At 55.6% G+C, this 16,139-nt stretch overlaps 1 protein-coding gene across 3 annotated transcripts in view; it reads left to right on the plus strand.

The window, feature by feature from the left end:
• Positions 1–5,484: 5,484 nt before the first annotated feature.
• Positions 5,485–16,139, plus strand: part of ARHGEF10L (Rho guanine nucleotide exchange factor 10 like) — a 143,234-nt gene continuing 132,579 nt past the window's right edge. For 2 of the 3 annotated variants that reach the window (XM_075551217.1, XM_075551234.1), the window contains exon 1: positions 5,485–5,635. The gene's annotated coding sequence lies outside the window, so the exon portion shown is untranslated. The remainder of the gene's footprint in view (positions 5,636–16,139) is intronic. The other variant, XM_075551226.1, reaches the window with a different exon arrangement.

Genomic DNA, 16,139 nt, shown 5'->3' on the forward strand with positions numbered 1-16,139 from the left:
GCAAGGCTCCTTAACAACCTGCGAGATGCAGGTGACACAAGCCGGCTTGCTGCAGGCGAAGACAACTGGAAACACTAACTGATGTCTGTGGGTCTAGTTGTGAGGATTTTGTTTTCTCTACTTTGAAGTGGAACCCGTACTGAAGACCACATTCTTTGATCTTGTTCTTCATCCATTAATGCGTCCTGTTTGCTTCACCTCCACCCGAGCCTCAGGGCCACCTCCACCTGTGGCTGTGATTTTGACCTCAGCAAGGTGAGCAGTTCAAAACCACTAGCTGCCCCGCTGGAGAAAGATGAGGTTTTCTGGTCCTATAAAGAGTTACAGGCCTGGAAGCCCACAGGGGAGTGGCTATGAGTCAGTATCAAATCCATGGCAGTGAGCCGGGGGCTGGAGCTGTCTTCTCATGGATGCAGAAACCTGGAAGGCTGGAGGAGGGCTCAGTGCAGCCCAGCCGCCCTCCACACGCCCGTCCTCCTGACTAGCAGCAGCTGTGTTACGGGAAGAGGCTTCCTGAGAGATGGAGTCAAATAGACTCTATCATTCTCACTTGTAGTAAAAATGTGACCGTATCTCCCTTAGATAACAGCATGTTTACGACCGATTAGATAAGCATAAGAACTGGTTGCTTCCTGTGAGCTCGGTGCTCAGACTGCCTGAGTGAAGGAGGTCTCTGGGCTTGGGCAGTAGGTCCACTTCCCCCTCTACCTACTTCCAGTTCAAGCTAGCATTGGGACTGTGGCGGTCCACGTGGTCTACACCTCCACGTAAAGAAAGCAAGCTCCTCACAACTGGACCGATAGGTTTCATCACGATAAACGGAGAAACGATTAAGCTTGTCTAGGATTTTGTTTCCCCGTGTGTCCATGATCAACTCCCACGGAAGCCGCAGGCAAGGACTCAGATGCTGCGCTGCATCGGGTCAGTGTGTTGCACAGGCCTCTTGAGGGTGTTACAGAGCAGAGGTCATCGCCTGGAGGGCTGAGGTGCACCTGACCCAAAGCTCTGGCCTTTGCAACCGCCTCATGTGCACGTGAGAGATGGGACAGACAGAAGGACGACCTGAGAAGAATTGGCGAAGAGTCTTGAATATGCCATGATTGCCCACGGAACAAACACATCTGTTTTGGAAGAAGGACAGAATGATCTGGCCTGGTCTCATCCACCTTGGCCGTGTGATCAAGAAGGACCAGCCCCGGGGTTAGAACGTCTTGCTTGCTAACGTAGGTCAGGAACAAAGAAGACCCTTGATGAGATGGCTGGACACCGTCGCTGCGACAGTGGGTTCAAGCACGACAATGGTGAGGCTGGAGCAGGGCTTAGACTGACACCGGGAGGCAGTACGTGGGGTCTCTCTGAGTAGGGACCGGCTTGATGGCGCTTAACAATCACCACAACGTGCAGCTGGATGGGAAGGAAAGGGGCCAGCTGGGAAGGTGGAGGCGCAGAGCTGGACTCAAGTCTCGGCTTATTGTGCAACCTTGGGAAAATCTGCTTTCCTCTCTGGAGCATGGAAACTGCCACCCGAACTCCTTCTCCCTACCTCATTCCCTGGTCAGCGATGGGGACAGGGACACAGATGCCCGGTTCCCAGCCAGCTGTAATGTGTTATTAATTAATATGCTTACACAATAAATCCTGCACTTGCCAGAATCCTCGGTGAGCGGGTGATTCTGGTTAATGGAAGGTTCGGGGACATGGAAATGTTCCCAGACACCCTCTTTTGTTCCTTTGTGGCTGTTGAATCCCAGTCATTCATCTGTTCACTCAACATGTGTCTCGTGCCTGTGCTATCCCCGGCTGGAACCAGGTGCTGGGGGTTCTGCTGTGACTGAGTCTGCACAGTTCACAGTCTGGGGCCAGACAAGGGGCAAGCAGCTCGGCACAAACAGCATGGTAGGCTGGCTCACAGAAGGGGGAGCACGGGACACAACGGAAGCCCGAGTGCCCAGTCCTGGGGACAGAGATGAATTCCCCGAGAAGGTGATTGCTTAGGTTTGTCCCCCAAAGACTTGTGCACCAGTGTTGGTTGCAGCCTTATTTACACTGACCCACAGTGACGCCGCCGGTGTCCATCAGCAGGTAACGGGACAAGCAGAATATGGAGACTCAGGTCAGCCCAGATTCCGTGCTGCAGAGCCAATACCCACTCGCAGCAGGCCTGTAGGCCAGGGTAGAAGTGCCCCTGTGAGTGGCCAAGACGGTAACTCCTTACAGGGGTAGAAGGTTTCATCTTTCTCTATACACATTTGCATATACGTATATGTACATATATGTGTGTGTATCCATCTATGTGTGTATGTGCATGAGTCTGTGTATGTGTGTATATATACACACATACACATATACATACAAGAGGAATGAATTTCTTTTAACTACTGCGGCACGGATGAACCTTGGAAATGTTTTGCCGAGTGAAATAAGCCAGACACAAAAGGACAAACACTATCATCCCACTTCTATGAGGCGTCTAGAATTTAAAAAAAAAAGCATAGTCAGAAGTGGATTAGTGGTGACCTGGGCCGGGGAGTGGGGAGCACCAAGGAGCTCACTGCTTACAAGGTGCCCGGGCAGATTCTGTTTTAGGCAATGACACATTTTTGGAAATGGTGAGCGGTGACGGGTCACAACCTGAAACGTACCATCGAAGTCATTGACTTTCACGCATTGCCATGGTCACTATGGCCCGGTGTTTGTTCTGTAGATTTTGGTGCGGTTGAGATGATCCGACTCCCGTCTGCGCAGGGTCCAGCTTCCCAGAAGGTTTCAAGTCTGGGACTCTTTCAGAAGCACCTGGCGAGGCCTGTCCTCTGAGGAGCCTCAGCCTCAGCCTTTCAACCAGTAGCTGGGTGCTCAATCATTTGAGTCACCAAGGACACACACACACACACACACACACACACACACACACACACACACACACACGGTTAGCCATACTGTGAAGGGCGGAGTAAAGGGTACTCCAGGCAGAGGGAACAGCATGGCCAAGGCCAGAGAGAAGAAATGAGCGCCGGGCACATTTATGCTGTGGTGCTCAGGAGGTGACACTGGGAGGCACGAGAGGTGGAGCTGTGCTGTGGACGGAGCCAGATGTCAGCGAGAGGACGGTGGGGGGAGTAGGAGACCTGGGCAGGGGCCTGCCTTGGAAGGTGAGGGCTGCAGGTGTATGTCTCTGAGTCTCCGGCTCCTGCTGGGCCCCTTTCTCGTAAAGCAGAGTTTAGGGGGGAAACTGAAATGAAAACACCGATTCGCAGCAGAGGGTGGCACAGGCCTGGGCGGGATGGTGACGCACAGAGAAACCAGCTGTGTCTGAGGGGCCATGCCTCCTTGGGACCTGCAGAGTGTGTGACCCTCAGAAACCTGGTCCAGTATTACCGAGTCTTCAGATTCAGGAAGAGAAGCCCCAAACAGGGCCTTTTGTGAGAAGTCTTATGATTCCTAAATGCTGGCAACTAATTAACAACAAGAACGAGAAAACCAGCGTGGGCAAACACCAGGCTTCTGTGGGTTAGATTTACTCTACGAACCTGCTTTTTGCAACATCGCACCAGAGGGCTTTGCTGACCATGGTTCCCTGCTGTCCACTTGGACTCCTTGGTGATCTTGAACGTGGAGTGGGCTCAGGAGAACAGGGCTGGGGGCTGGGGCACAGCCAGGTCATAGCTGTCCTCGGGCTGCCGGCTGCTCCAATCACTACTCACCCAAAGCCAACCTGAAGCAAAAGCACCCATTCTGTGGAGCTTCAAGGAGAGGTTGTCCAGGAAGTGGGGCCATGTGAGGAGGATGCCAGGTGCTTTTGGCCCTGTGCTAGTTCTGGGACTGGAGGGGCACTGTCCCAGGCTGGAGGACTAAGGGTTCAGGTCAAGGAGGGCTGGCGTGGTGCTGAGTGGCATTGCTCCTTGGTGGTCCGAGCCCCGGGGTCACTTGGGAACGTCAGAAAATGATGCTCTCCCTCCTTGGCTAGCATTCCAGAAGCGTCCCCTCTGCTCGCACGGTCACCGGTTACTTGCTCCGGGAATGGAAGCTTCACCAGGCCAGGGGCTGTCCTGGTCACACATGGCTCCCACCGGCTCCGAACAATGCCTGGCACAGAGCAAGCACTCAGCACCATTTGTGGGCCGGGTACTGTGGACCCAGTGTTGACCTAGGCCTGCGTGATGCAAGCCCTCTGGAACTTATGTTCTTGGGTGGAGATGGACAATGGACAAGCAAGCCACTTGTAATAATGGCATGATTTCAGAGGGCAGGGTCTGCTTGCTGCTGGTTCTGTAGGGCCCTGTCTCTCCTAGCCTATGGGAGCTGCGTGGGCGGGGCTGGGTTCTGCCTGCTTCCTAGTTCCATTCCTGATTCCTAAGGGTGAGAGGGCCTGAGTTGAAAATGAACACAGACAGAATACGATTTCAACTCACCCCTGAACTCTTTGGAAGTTGCAGAAGGGCATTCTTATCAGCGCAGGAGTAATTACTGATAAGGTTGAGTGCACATTTCCCTGCAAATAGAGAGGTAGAAGGAGTGTTTAATAACAACAGAGATAATCTTAATTAATGACTTGATAGCAGCAATTCATTACATCATATCTGGAGGCTCTCTCTGGAATTGAGGGAGGGAACAATGAGTGCTTGGCAGTTCTCCGGAAGAGAAGGCCGGGTGCTGCGTGATCCTTGGCAAGCTATGCCGAGCCTCAGTTTCCTCATCAAAAAAGATTGAGGAGGTTGTGCCCCGGGTGGGGTGGGGTGGGGGTTTGTGAGCCATCACTGAGCGGATCTCAAACGCCCAGCGCCCGCTGCCGCCCCGGGCATTCTTGTGACCGTGGTTATTGTCAGTTCAAGTACGCTGGTGCGGGAGCTCGCCTCTGCGGGCACATTTCGCGTCGGGAGCTCGCCTCTGCGGGCACATTTCGCGTCCCGGTTTTCCCTGGTGTGGACCCAGCCACTGCTGCCTTTCCGGGATAGCTCGTCCCTGCAGGGAACTTCCCAGGGACCTGCTAGAAGGGAGGGAGGAGGAGTCAACAGTGAGGGCCCTTTGGGGGTGGGGGGCTAGTGGGGAAGAAGTGAGGACATAAGAGGCTGTGCCTTCTATGCCAGTGGAGAAATGGGAGCCCCAGAGGGGGCGGTGTGACCTGGGGCAAGCCCCCACCCTCTCTGAGCCTCAGTGTCCCCACCAGAACGGGGAGAGGTTGGGTCTTTCCGAGGCCCCCTATCTTTGGCCCAAGCCCCCTGCCCCCGGGCGTGGGTCCTCTTTGGCCCCGGCGAGGGGCGCGGCGGCTGCGGCCCGGGCCGCAAGGGGTTAAGCGGTGACTTCAGCCCGCGACCCGGGCCCGGCGGTGGCGGCCCAGGCGGGGCGGCGCCGCGTCGCCGTGCGCGGCCGCTGGCCCAGGCCGCTCGGAGCAGCGGCGGCGGCGGCGGCGGCGGGCGCACTCCCGGCCGGGCCGCGACCTCGGGCGGGCGACGCGGCCATTGGCTCGGCGGCGGGGCGGCGGGCCGGCCCTGGGGCGCGGGCGGGGGGCGCCGGCCGGCCATGGACGCCCGCGGCGCGGCGGGGGGCGGCCAGCGGAGCCCTGGGCGCGGAGCCGGCGGCCCGGCGCCTTTGTGAGCGGCGCGGACAACAAAGCGCGGCGCCCGAGCGGCCGCAGCCGGTGAGTACGGCCCGCGCTCGCGGGGCCCAGCCGGGCGCGGGGTCCTGGGCGTCGCTCCGCCGGGCCCCGGCGAGGGAGCGGGCGTGGGGGCGCTCCGGGGCCGCCCCAAGGCTCAGGGAGCGCTTGTGCCGTTCTCCTGGGCGGGGAGTCGTTTGTCCTGCTGTCCCTGTGCCTGTGTCGCCCGTCTCCGTCGCTCTGCGTGTCACTGCTTCTGCGGGATCATTGTGCGCCTTGGAGATTCTCCGGGTGTGCATCTCCGGAGTGTGGGGGAGTCTTTCTTCCCTGTGCCCCCGTGGACAAATGCCCGTGGAGATAGATAGATAGAGAGAGAGAGAGAGAGAGAGAGAGAGAGAGAGAGAGAGAGAGAGAGAGAGAGAGAGAGAGAGAGAGAGAGAGAGAGAGAGAGACAGACAGACATAGAATTCTCAGGACCCCCTTCGTCCCTTCCAGTGTGTGTCTCTGAGTGCCAGTCCTAGATGGTGACACTGCTGTGAAGTGTGTCCTCCCTCCCCGAGCAGGGCCTCTGAGCCCCTGGGAGCCCACACAGCCTCCGTGTGTCTCCTCGTGGCCTTTGTGCACCTGTGTGTGAAACCCGGGCAGCAGAGGGGGACCTGGTAAGGGGATTTGGGATGTCCTGTCCCCCCCTGCATTTCACTTCTCTAAGGCTTTGCTGCCCACTTCCCCTACTCTGACCTTGGGATTCCTGAGACTGCTGAAGTCAGGGAATCTGCCTATTACTTCTCTGTGGGGTCAGCCTCTCCCACCCTGGACCCCTGCCCAGAGGTGTGACTGGGTCGACCCACAGAGTCGGGGGCATAGGAGGAGAGGTCGCCAGGGTCACTGGTCAAGCCTGGGCACTCCATAGATTGGGATGGAGGTGCCCAGCGTGAGCTCCAGTGGGACTCCGTGTGGAGGTAGGAGAGATGGGGCCACTTCTTCCCTCTGGGGAGTACCACACAGAGGTGGCCACCCTCAGGGAGGTGGGCGGGCGAGGGGCAGAGGGGCCGGAATCTGCCTTCTTTGGGCCCTTGTCTCAGCCCTCAGCCAGGAGGTGGTGGGGTAGGCTTCACCTCAAGATGTCTTGAGAGCACCCTGGGGACTCCAGCAGGGGATGCAAAGCCCACCAGCCCCCTGCCACCCCCCCACCCCCCCAACCTATCTGATCCTCCACAGGTGTTGGGGAGAGGGGCACCAGCGTGCAGGGCACATGGCTCTCCTCCACAGGTCCTGCTGAGTGGCTGCGAGTGCAGCTTCCATCTGTCCATCTGCCTGCTCGCCCCCCCCCCCCAGTGTCTGTGTCCTTGAGGGGCAGCCCAGCAGCAGAGAAGGAGGGCATTGCCCAGGCCTCCTGGAAAGGTGTGTGTGTGTGGGGGGCGGGAAGGGCTGCTCCTGCCACTCCTCACCTCTCGGGGCCAAGCACAGTCCCCTCATGACTTACAAGGCTTGGTGTCTGACACGCACACCCACCTTCTTGAGGCCCCACCCCCCGACTGACTCCCTCCTACCAGCCAAGCCGCCTTTGCCCTGGGTGCCCCCTTGGTGCAGAACTCTGGCCCCTCTGTCAGCACTTTCAGTCTTCACTCAGGTTCCGTTCTCTCCAGTCTTCCCGGTTCCAGAAGCCTGGCTGGTGACGCTCCGACAGCTTCTGTTAGGGCCCTTACCTGGGTGGGGGTGGACTTACCAGACATCAAAGACGGGCCAGGTGCGTCCTCATCACCAGTTTACACCCTGGGCGCCAGGAACTCAGCCTGAGTGCTGAGCAAGTAGCTGACGCCTCAAGTTCTGCTCTTTCAGGTTTTAGGGAGTCCTGGTGTCGGGATGACCTATTGGACTGCGATCCACAAGGTCAGCAGTTTGAGACCAGCTGCCACTCTTCGGGAGAAAGATGGGCCTTTCTCCTCCCATAAAGAGCCAGGGTCTCTGAAACCACAGGGCCAGTTCCACCCTGTCCTGTGGGGCTGCGTGATGAGGCGGCCTCCGCTCGACGGCTGTGGGTGGTTTTGTTGTGGTTGATGTTTTCACTTTTGGGAGCTCCTAGGCTCCTTGGAGCTCAGATCCAAGGTTAGATTGAGGAGGGGCTCGGGTGAGCGAGATGGATGGGAAACAGAACAGTCGAAATGTGCCGTCGCTTATTACCTGCCTTTCAGTTGACCCCCCAATTCATGGGACCCCATGGACAATGAAATGCTGTCGGTCCTGCGTGCCCCCAGGATGATCTCTTGTGAGTCGGACCCTTGTGATCATGGGGTGTTCCGCTTGGGAAGCAGATCTTCAGACTTCCTTCCGAGTCTGTCTCACCCTGGAAGTCCCACGGAGACACGTTCAACTTTGGAGTAGCTACCCTCGCGTCTCCACTGGCGGACGGGTGTTGGCTTCCCATGGGTGCACTGGAGGGCCTTGTGCTGGGCCAGGTGGTTCACAGGTGTGGCCTTTGAGCCATGTGTACAGAAGAGAACTGTCCTGACCTTCAGGGATCTAACTGCCAGGCCAGGTGTCAGACTCAAAGGACAGAGTGTGTCTAAGGGCTCTTTACAGGGCACCTTTCTGCCTGAGTCCCCTCCAGCACCTTCCCAGCCAGCGGTCCCTGTAGAGCTTCCCAGAGCCCCTCCTTTCAGGTTCCTGATCTGAGAGCGGTCCTGGGAGAGACCGGCTGGCCCTGGCAGAGCCTGTGTGGGAGCCTGGACAGTGGTGGGCTGGGGCCAGCTGGTACTGATATTCTAGAGTCCATTGCTAACTTTGAGCAGTTCTGTGAGCTGATCATTTAAATATAGCCTTTATTTATTTTTTAAAAAGTATACACATCTATAATTAAATTATATGAAAAACAAAAATATGCCACTTCCTAATCATTTTGCCAATGTATTACTATTACCTATGCAAAGGACAAACCAAGCTGTCTTGGAAGAAGTACAGCCAGAGTGCTCTTGAGAGGCAAGGATGGCAAGACGTTGTCTTACGTACTTTGGGCATGTTATCAGTCCCTGGAGAAAGAAGGCCGTCATGCGTGGTAAAGTGGAGGGGCAGTGATGGAGAGGAAGGGCTGACACAGTGGCTGCATTGGGCAGGACCGGTCATTATAGGTGAGACCCTACACGCTGGCATCTCGCCACAACCTCACAAGCATTTGAAGTTGTTTGTATCTCTCGTATATGTCTCCCCAAAGAACAACCTACCTGAGTCCATTCCGACTCCTGGTGTGCCCGTGCAGAGTTTCTGAGGCTGCACATCTTTACCAGAGCGATGGCCTCAGCTTTCTCCTGAGGCGCAACAGACAGGTCTGAACTGCCAATGTTGGGGTTAGTCGTCGAAGGCTTACCCAACAGTGCCGTCAGGCTCACAATGTAGTGCTACGCCACAGCTGTCCCCAACTCGGTTCGGCGATGTCACAGCATGGGGAGTTTGAAGTCAGCCACAGTAAGAGCATGCACACCACAACTATTGGCTGACAGACTAACCAGTGCCTTCCTTCCCAGAGCCTGTTAACCATTGACCTGCACAGCCTTAGCCGGGACCCAGCAGTTAGCACCAGTGCCGGGCCCTCTTGGAGCTTAGGTTCTAGTGTGCAACCGTCTGAGGGTCCCCCGAGCTGCAGCACAGGGAGCTGCAGGGCCGGCCTCCATGGAGCTCTCTCAGGAGGCACCATTGCCCCAATCCCAGGGGAGGGGACACAGGATGAGAAGGCGAGTCTGTTCTCGGGGGCTGCTCTGCTGTCCATGCGTCCCCACGCTCTGGGAAGTGCCTGAGAATGAAGCGGGCTGTCAAACAACCCAGGGCTCGTGGAGGTGTGATGCCCAGGACGGGTGGCTGGGGTATCCGGGTAACCTGACCCATCCATACGAGAGTGGAACAGCGGAGGAGAGTAGGGTCAGCCTGCAGGGTGGACAGGACGCTGTGCAGTCTCTGGCTTCGGGACACATGCCCAGGTGCACCCAGTGGAGGGCAGCAGGAAGATGGGGTTGGGGTCATGGGTGACATGCGCCAAGGCTCAGAAGCATGAGTGCTTGGGCTTTGAGTTTGGTGCAGGTGCCAGGGAAGCTTGCAGGGCACAGGGCAGAGCAGGGACGTATCGAAGCTTCCTCAGGTCAGAGGGCACCTTACTACCTGGGCACAGCCCAGGAATGCTGTCAGGCTCACCTGTCTGTCAGGCTCACCTGTCAGGAGCATCCAGGAGCCCGTGGGAAAGGGCAGCCAGTTCTCATTCCCCTCCCCCCTCACCTCTTTACGGCTTCCTTTCTCTCCCCACCCAATGTGCTGGTGCTCCAGCCCCTGCATCTGTCGCTGGTGGGTTCTCACGAGGGATGCCCATTGTATGATCGGGCCAAACAAAGCAGGCGGCAAGATGGGGTTGCCGCTCTGATCTCTTCCCTGACCGTTCCAGAAAGCCAAGGTCAAAGCTTGCTATTCAGGCTATCCAGTTTGCGTTACCCCTGCTCTGCCCCCCCACCCTCATCTAGAGAGACGAAGCAACCACAACTCACATTTATTCTCAGAGTGTATGTGCCAGGCATCATCTTTTATGCAAATATGTCATCTGCATGGCAACAATGCAGGGAGATGCTATCACGCTGTCATACATACGAGGACACGGAGTCTCAGGTTGAGTGACCTACCCAAGGCCCAGCAGCCTGTAAGTGGCAGGATTCCAACACAGGCAGCGCCCACGATCCTGAGCAACTTCTCCCTGTGATTCCCGCAGAGGCGCGGAGAAGGGTGGCTGCACGTCTGAACTCTCAGTGAGCTTTTCCTTCTTCGTGTGAAGTTAAACTCTTTTTCCTCCCAGTGTTCCCGAGGCTGCCTCCCATGGCTGGGTTCATCCACCCTGGGGCTCAAGGCCAAGGCTGGGACTAGCACCCCAGTGTTCACAGGGGCCCCCAGGCTGGAGTTAGGCGAGAGCTGACTATATGGTTCATTTATCACAGAGTTATCACAGAGTGACAGACATCCTGAGAAGCCCTCAGTTGCCCAGAGGGAGATGTCCCAGCACGCCTCCATTTTGCCTGCCCTCACCTGAGGCCGGGCCAGGTTGTTTCTCAACCTGTTCTGCTCGTCCAGACCCCAGCTCTTGGCGCCCTGGGCCTGGCTGGGCCGTGGCAACCCTGGACAGCGGTGCCCATCTGCTATTATTGGGGCAGATGCTAGAACTGGTGCCGAGCTCTCTGCCCTGGGTCACCACCCCCCACAGCCCCCTTCCCCGGCTTGTGAACCAGGTCCTCCCTCATTGCCCTTGCAGGGGCATCCCCAGGTGTCTTGGGGTGGCTCTGGCCTGTGATGGCCATCAAGATGGCGTGGCTGTGTGTGGACCACATCTTCCAGAGGCCCTTTGAAGGCCCTGTCCCCAGCCAGAGGCTGCCTGCTTGGTATGCGTCCCCGGGTGCCAGTGTAACGACAGGGCGGGCATGGGCCCTCCTCACCGCCCTCTCTTCATTGTTTTAAGTGGGCAGACAGGGAGAGAGCTTTAAAAATGTGGGCTTTTTATTCAATTTCCCTAGAAAAACAATGGTTTAAATTAAGTAGGAGGATAATGGTCTCTGGAAATTGAAGGAAAATATTCCTGAACCTAGACATTCCCCAGAACCTCGGGATGTATTTGCAATCAAGTTTATTTGATTTGAAATTATATATGTACTACACAACCATTGAGGACAACTTGGAGAATACTCAGGAGGAAGTGCAAATCATCCTTGATTCCACTGCTAAAAGATAGCCTCGCACAGTGCTCTGCATTCATTCCTTTGTTTAGTTGAGTGCCCTGGGGGGCAGAGGGGGGGGGCGGGGGACAGCCACTCCCTGCCCCCTTGCTGGGCCATCTGGCCAACTTTCCTGACTCCTCTGTACCTCTGTCTTCACATCTGTAAAGTGAGGACAGGGCCCTGGGTATTACAAAAGGTCTGCAATCGGCTGCTTACCCAAAGGCTGGCCACTCAGACCACCAGTGGCTCCCTGGCAGCACCACGGAGGAAAGGCCTGGCGATCCGTTTCTGTAACCCTCAGGATGGTTCTCTCCGCCTCCCTTGGGTCCTCATGCATTCTGATCGACTGGACTGTGTTAAAAACGACCATCAAAGCTCAGGAAAAGCATACAATGTTTATGCTAGTGGTTATCTGTGCAAACACACACACGTGCCTCAATGCATGTGGGCACACACGAGGTGCTCACTGCAGGCTCATGAAAACCAAACTTTTCGTTCCAAGGGGAGGCAACGCTACTAACGACCCTTTGCAGAAGGCCACGGATGACACTGAATCCATGTGCCCAGAATCCATGTGCAGAGTTTCCCCCTCCCCCACAGGAAGCCTCCACTGAACTCCCTCGGGTCACCGACCAGCGAGGTGAACGGGCTTGCCCTCAGAGTGTGTTGGGAAGTGGATTGTTGCAGATACCTTGTGGTTTGGTGCCCCAGGGTCAGTGTCGACCCGTAGTGACCCATGAGCCCAGAAGGAAACACCGCCTGCTCCTGCTCCTGTGGGTGAGCCCATTGTTACAGCCACTGTGTCAGTCCATCCTGGCAAGGGCCCTCCTCTTCATGGCTGCCCCTCTGCTTACCAACCAAGGCGTCCTTCTCCAGGGACCGGGCCTTCCTGGTAACTTGCCCAACGTATGTGAGACGGAGTCTCACTGTCCCGGCCTCCAAGTAGCATTCTGGCTGTACTTCTTCCAAGGCCGATCGGTTTGCCCTTCTGGCCGTCCACGGCGCCTTCAGTGTTCTTCTCCGGCACCGCAGTTCAAGTGCATCAGCTCTTCTTTGGTCTTCCTTGTTCCACGTCCTACTTTCTTTCTTTTGTTTAAATCATTTTATTGGGGCCTCTTATCACAACCCACACATCCATCCATTGTGTCAAGCACATGTGTACATTTGTTGCCGTCATCATTCTCAAAACATTTGCTTTCTGCTTGAGCCCTTGGTATCAGCTCCTCATTTTCCCCCTCCCTCCCCACTCCCCCTCCCCTCTGAACCCTCGATAATTTATAAATTATTATTATTTTGTCATATCTTATACCATCCGAGGTCTCCCTTCATCTACTTCTCTGCTGTCTGTCCCCAGGGAGGAGGTTATATGTAGATCCTGTAATCAGTTCCTCCTTTCCACTCACCTTCCCTCCACCCTCCCGGTATCGCCACTCTCAGCACTTGTCCTGAGGGGTTCATCTGTCCTGGATTCCCTGTGTTTACTTTCATACGTCTCACCTGTGAGGCAATTGACAATCCCATGGTTTGGTTCGGGCCCACCTCAGTCCTCAAAGAACATCCTTGCTTTTCAACCCTCTGAAGAGGTCTTGGGCAACAGAGTGACCCAGCACGAGGCGATGTCTGCCGCTGCTTCAATGACCCGATTGTGGATCCAAACAAGACGAGATCCTTAACATCGTCTTCGTTTTCTCTGTTTATCATGATGCTTGTTGCCTATTGGTCTAGTGATGAGGATTTTGGTTTTCTTTGTGTGTGTGTGTTGGTTTGAAATCAACTTGCATGTCACAGAAGAATCCAAGTCTGTTTCAGTTTTACTTTGCCTCCTTTTATAGCCGCTCAGACCAGTTTTTAGATCAGACTGATAGGAATCTGGAGGCTTTCTAAGGCTCCAACTCTTCTCTCTCTTAAAATTCAAAAACAACAACAAAAAAACCTCTTTCTCTCTTTCTCTCTCTCTCTCTCTTTCTTTCTTTCTTTCTTTCTTTCTTTCTTTCTTTCTTTCTTTCTTTCTTTCTTTCTTTCTTTCTTTTCTTTTCTTTCAGGGCTGTTGGGCTTCTTTCCATGGAGGTGTCATCCACACTGAAGGCTGCAATCCTTGATCTTCATCAGCAAGGGCTTCCCGTCCCCCATCCTTTTAATTAGGCAAAAAAGTTTGTGTCCACTTAAAATGTGTTTTCATTCCCAGTGTTACACATTGGGCTACACTAGGCAAGTCCAGTGGGTTGAAGCCACCAGCCTCCCAGCAGGGGAAAGACGGGCTTTCTGCTCCGACAGAGTGCACCCACAGGGACACAGGGACACTATGAACTGGCATCAACTCGATGGCAGTGAGTTTGGAGTTATGTTTTGTTTTTTTTTCTCTTGGGTTGAGGTTTTTTCTGACTTTTATTTTGTTGTTCTTGGGATTTTCTGGATATGATTTTCTTTATAGGAAGTCTGGGTCTGTGGGTCCATAGAGACAGTAACTAGATGCATCCTTTCTTGGGGTTGCGGCAGGGGAGGCTGTGGGGGAATGGGGAGGTGATAATTGTGGGCATGACAATGAAGAAAATGCTGTAAATATGATTGTGGCACAACTCTTTAAAAAAAGAGTTAAACTGTTAATTGTGCGTGGTAAGTGCATTCCAAGATAAAAAACCCCACAAACTATCTCACTGCAATGGAGCCCATTCTGACCTACTGTTAAACAAGAACAAAACCCCAGAATGAGCCCCTGGCGGGTCCTCCCACAACCGATGGGACCCCGCCCCTTCCCCAGATCAGCTGGCCTTTCCACATCGTTCCTTTGCGCAGCTTCTTGGGTGTTGTCAGGCAGTTACACAATGGCCAAAGCAGGGCTGTCTCTCAGGAGGCGAGGGGAAGTGGCCCGCTGCCGGAGCCTTCACCCTGAGCAAAGATAAACCCCGAGCTGGTTAACCATTGACCGCGATCACCAGACTCAATGGCGGTCAGTGGGGCTCAGCCTCAGCAAACACTCCTGTGCTCTCAGAGGGACCTAGCTTCTCCTGTCCCAAGTGTCCACTCTTGAAGATGGGCGGTAGGCGCTCTCTCTCTCTCTCTCTCTCTCTCTCTCTCTCTCAGGAGGTGGTTGAGGATTGGAGGAGCACTCTCCAGACAGGGCCCAGCCTCGCAGGAGCAGCGCTGTGCTGGCCATGGTCTGGGCAGGGCGCAGGGAGGAGCCCTTGTGAGGTTGTGAGATGGCAGAGGGGAGGAGCAGCAAGCAGCTGAAACCCACCCACAGGTCTGTGAAGGAGAGCCTCATGGTGGCAGCCTCTGGGCAGGGTTTGGTGATGACAGATTTGTCAGTAGGGGGAGCTGGGGAGGCCGCTGTGAGAAGGGACATTTACCCCCAGACCTGAAGGGCAGCCTCCCAGGGCAAGGGCTGAGGAGGGAGAGTGTCCCAGGCCGGGAGGGCCTGTGGCAGGAATGAGGGTGGACTGTGACAGCTACAGCAATCCTGGTGCCTGCAGCGGGCAGGGGTGCCAGGGTGCGGGGAGCTCATGTGGACGATGCTGACCCAGGCCAGCACTTGGGGTTGTTATTTTAGACCAGCGGTTTTCAACCTGTGGGTCGCCACCCCTTTGGAGGTCGAATGACCCTTTCACGGGGGCTGCCCGATTCATAACAGTAGCAAAATGACAGTTATGAGGTGGCAACGAAAATAGAGCATGGGCTCCCAATCGGATTTGGCCCAATACCAATACCCCTTTCGGGGGGAAAACAGGGCCTGGTGCCGCCCCCTGGCAAGGAAAATCTTGTTCTCTCACTTCGAATCTAAGATGAAGCATAAGCGTCTGCTCCTGCAACCCGCGCATCGTTCCTGTCCCCCCCCCCCCCACCCCCGTGTCATAGGCCCGCTTTGAGAAACACTGGCCCAGATGCAGTGTGTTTACTGTTGGCTTTTTATTTTCACACAATTAGTGTAATTTAGTAAATGAGCGGCTCACTCTCAGAGTCCAACCAATAACAAGCTCCACCGAGAATTTTACCGTTTTCCAAAGGAATTCACGAAAAATAACGTCGTACGGTGTGCCTTCTATGTGAGCACTCTCAGCTAGGTCTTGTGGGGGTGGGGGATGGATATGAAGCTGTGTAACATGAGGCCATCCCCCTAAATAACCCCCAGTCCAAGGGAGACGCCTGCCCATCAGCCAGATTTAGAAAAATAGGAAGAGCTAGCATTTATTTGGCGTCCCTGGGTGGTGCCAACAGTCCAACTTTCAACTGCTGACCCCAAAGCCCACCCCAGGCACATTGGGAGGAAGGGCTGCCCAGCGACTTCTGGGAAGGCAGGTGTTAGCCCCTGTGGGGCACACTCACCTGTCTGCCGGGCCTGGGATCTCCCGGGCTCCCCCTGCTGCAGTGTTCTCAGGGCAGCGTCCCCGGAGGGCTGCAGGCTGGAGAGCCACAGGGCGAGCCATCTTTGTGAGGACCTGCCTCTCTTTCTGACCACTGGGGGGGTCCTTGGGATTCAGGCTGTGCCGGTGGAGTTGGAAGGAAAAGGAAGCAGTTGGAGTCCCGAGACTTAGAGGTAAAAATCCAAGCAGGAGAGGGTGGGGGGTGGACGGGAGGGAAGGAGCCAGTGTGCCTTGCCGGCTCTTCATCTGAACATCTGGGTCTGTAGCAAGCAGTGTCATGAGGAGAGTTGATTGCAAAGATTAAAACCCAAATCAGAAGGACAGAGTGGTCCCAGAGCTTAAACTGTGAGCGTCTGGTTTGCAGCAGGCTGTGGATGACGACGGGAGCCCCACATCCCTTTGCAGGTCGCCACATGGATTCAGTCTCCAGTGACTCCCCGCCAACCCTGGTGGAGG

Source organism: Tenrec ecaudatus, chromosome 1, assembly GCF_050624435.1.
Source record: "Tenrec ecaudatus isolate mTenEca1 chromosome 1, mTenEca1.hap1, whole genome shotgun sequence".
NCBI classification, from domain to species: domain Eukaryota; kingdom Metazoa; phylum Chordata; class Mammalia; order Afrosoricida; family Tenrecidae; genus Tenrec; species Tenrec ecaudatus.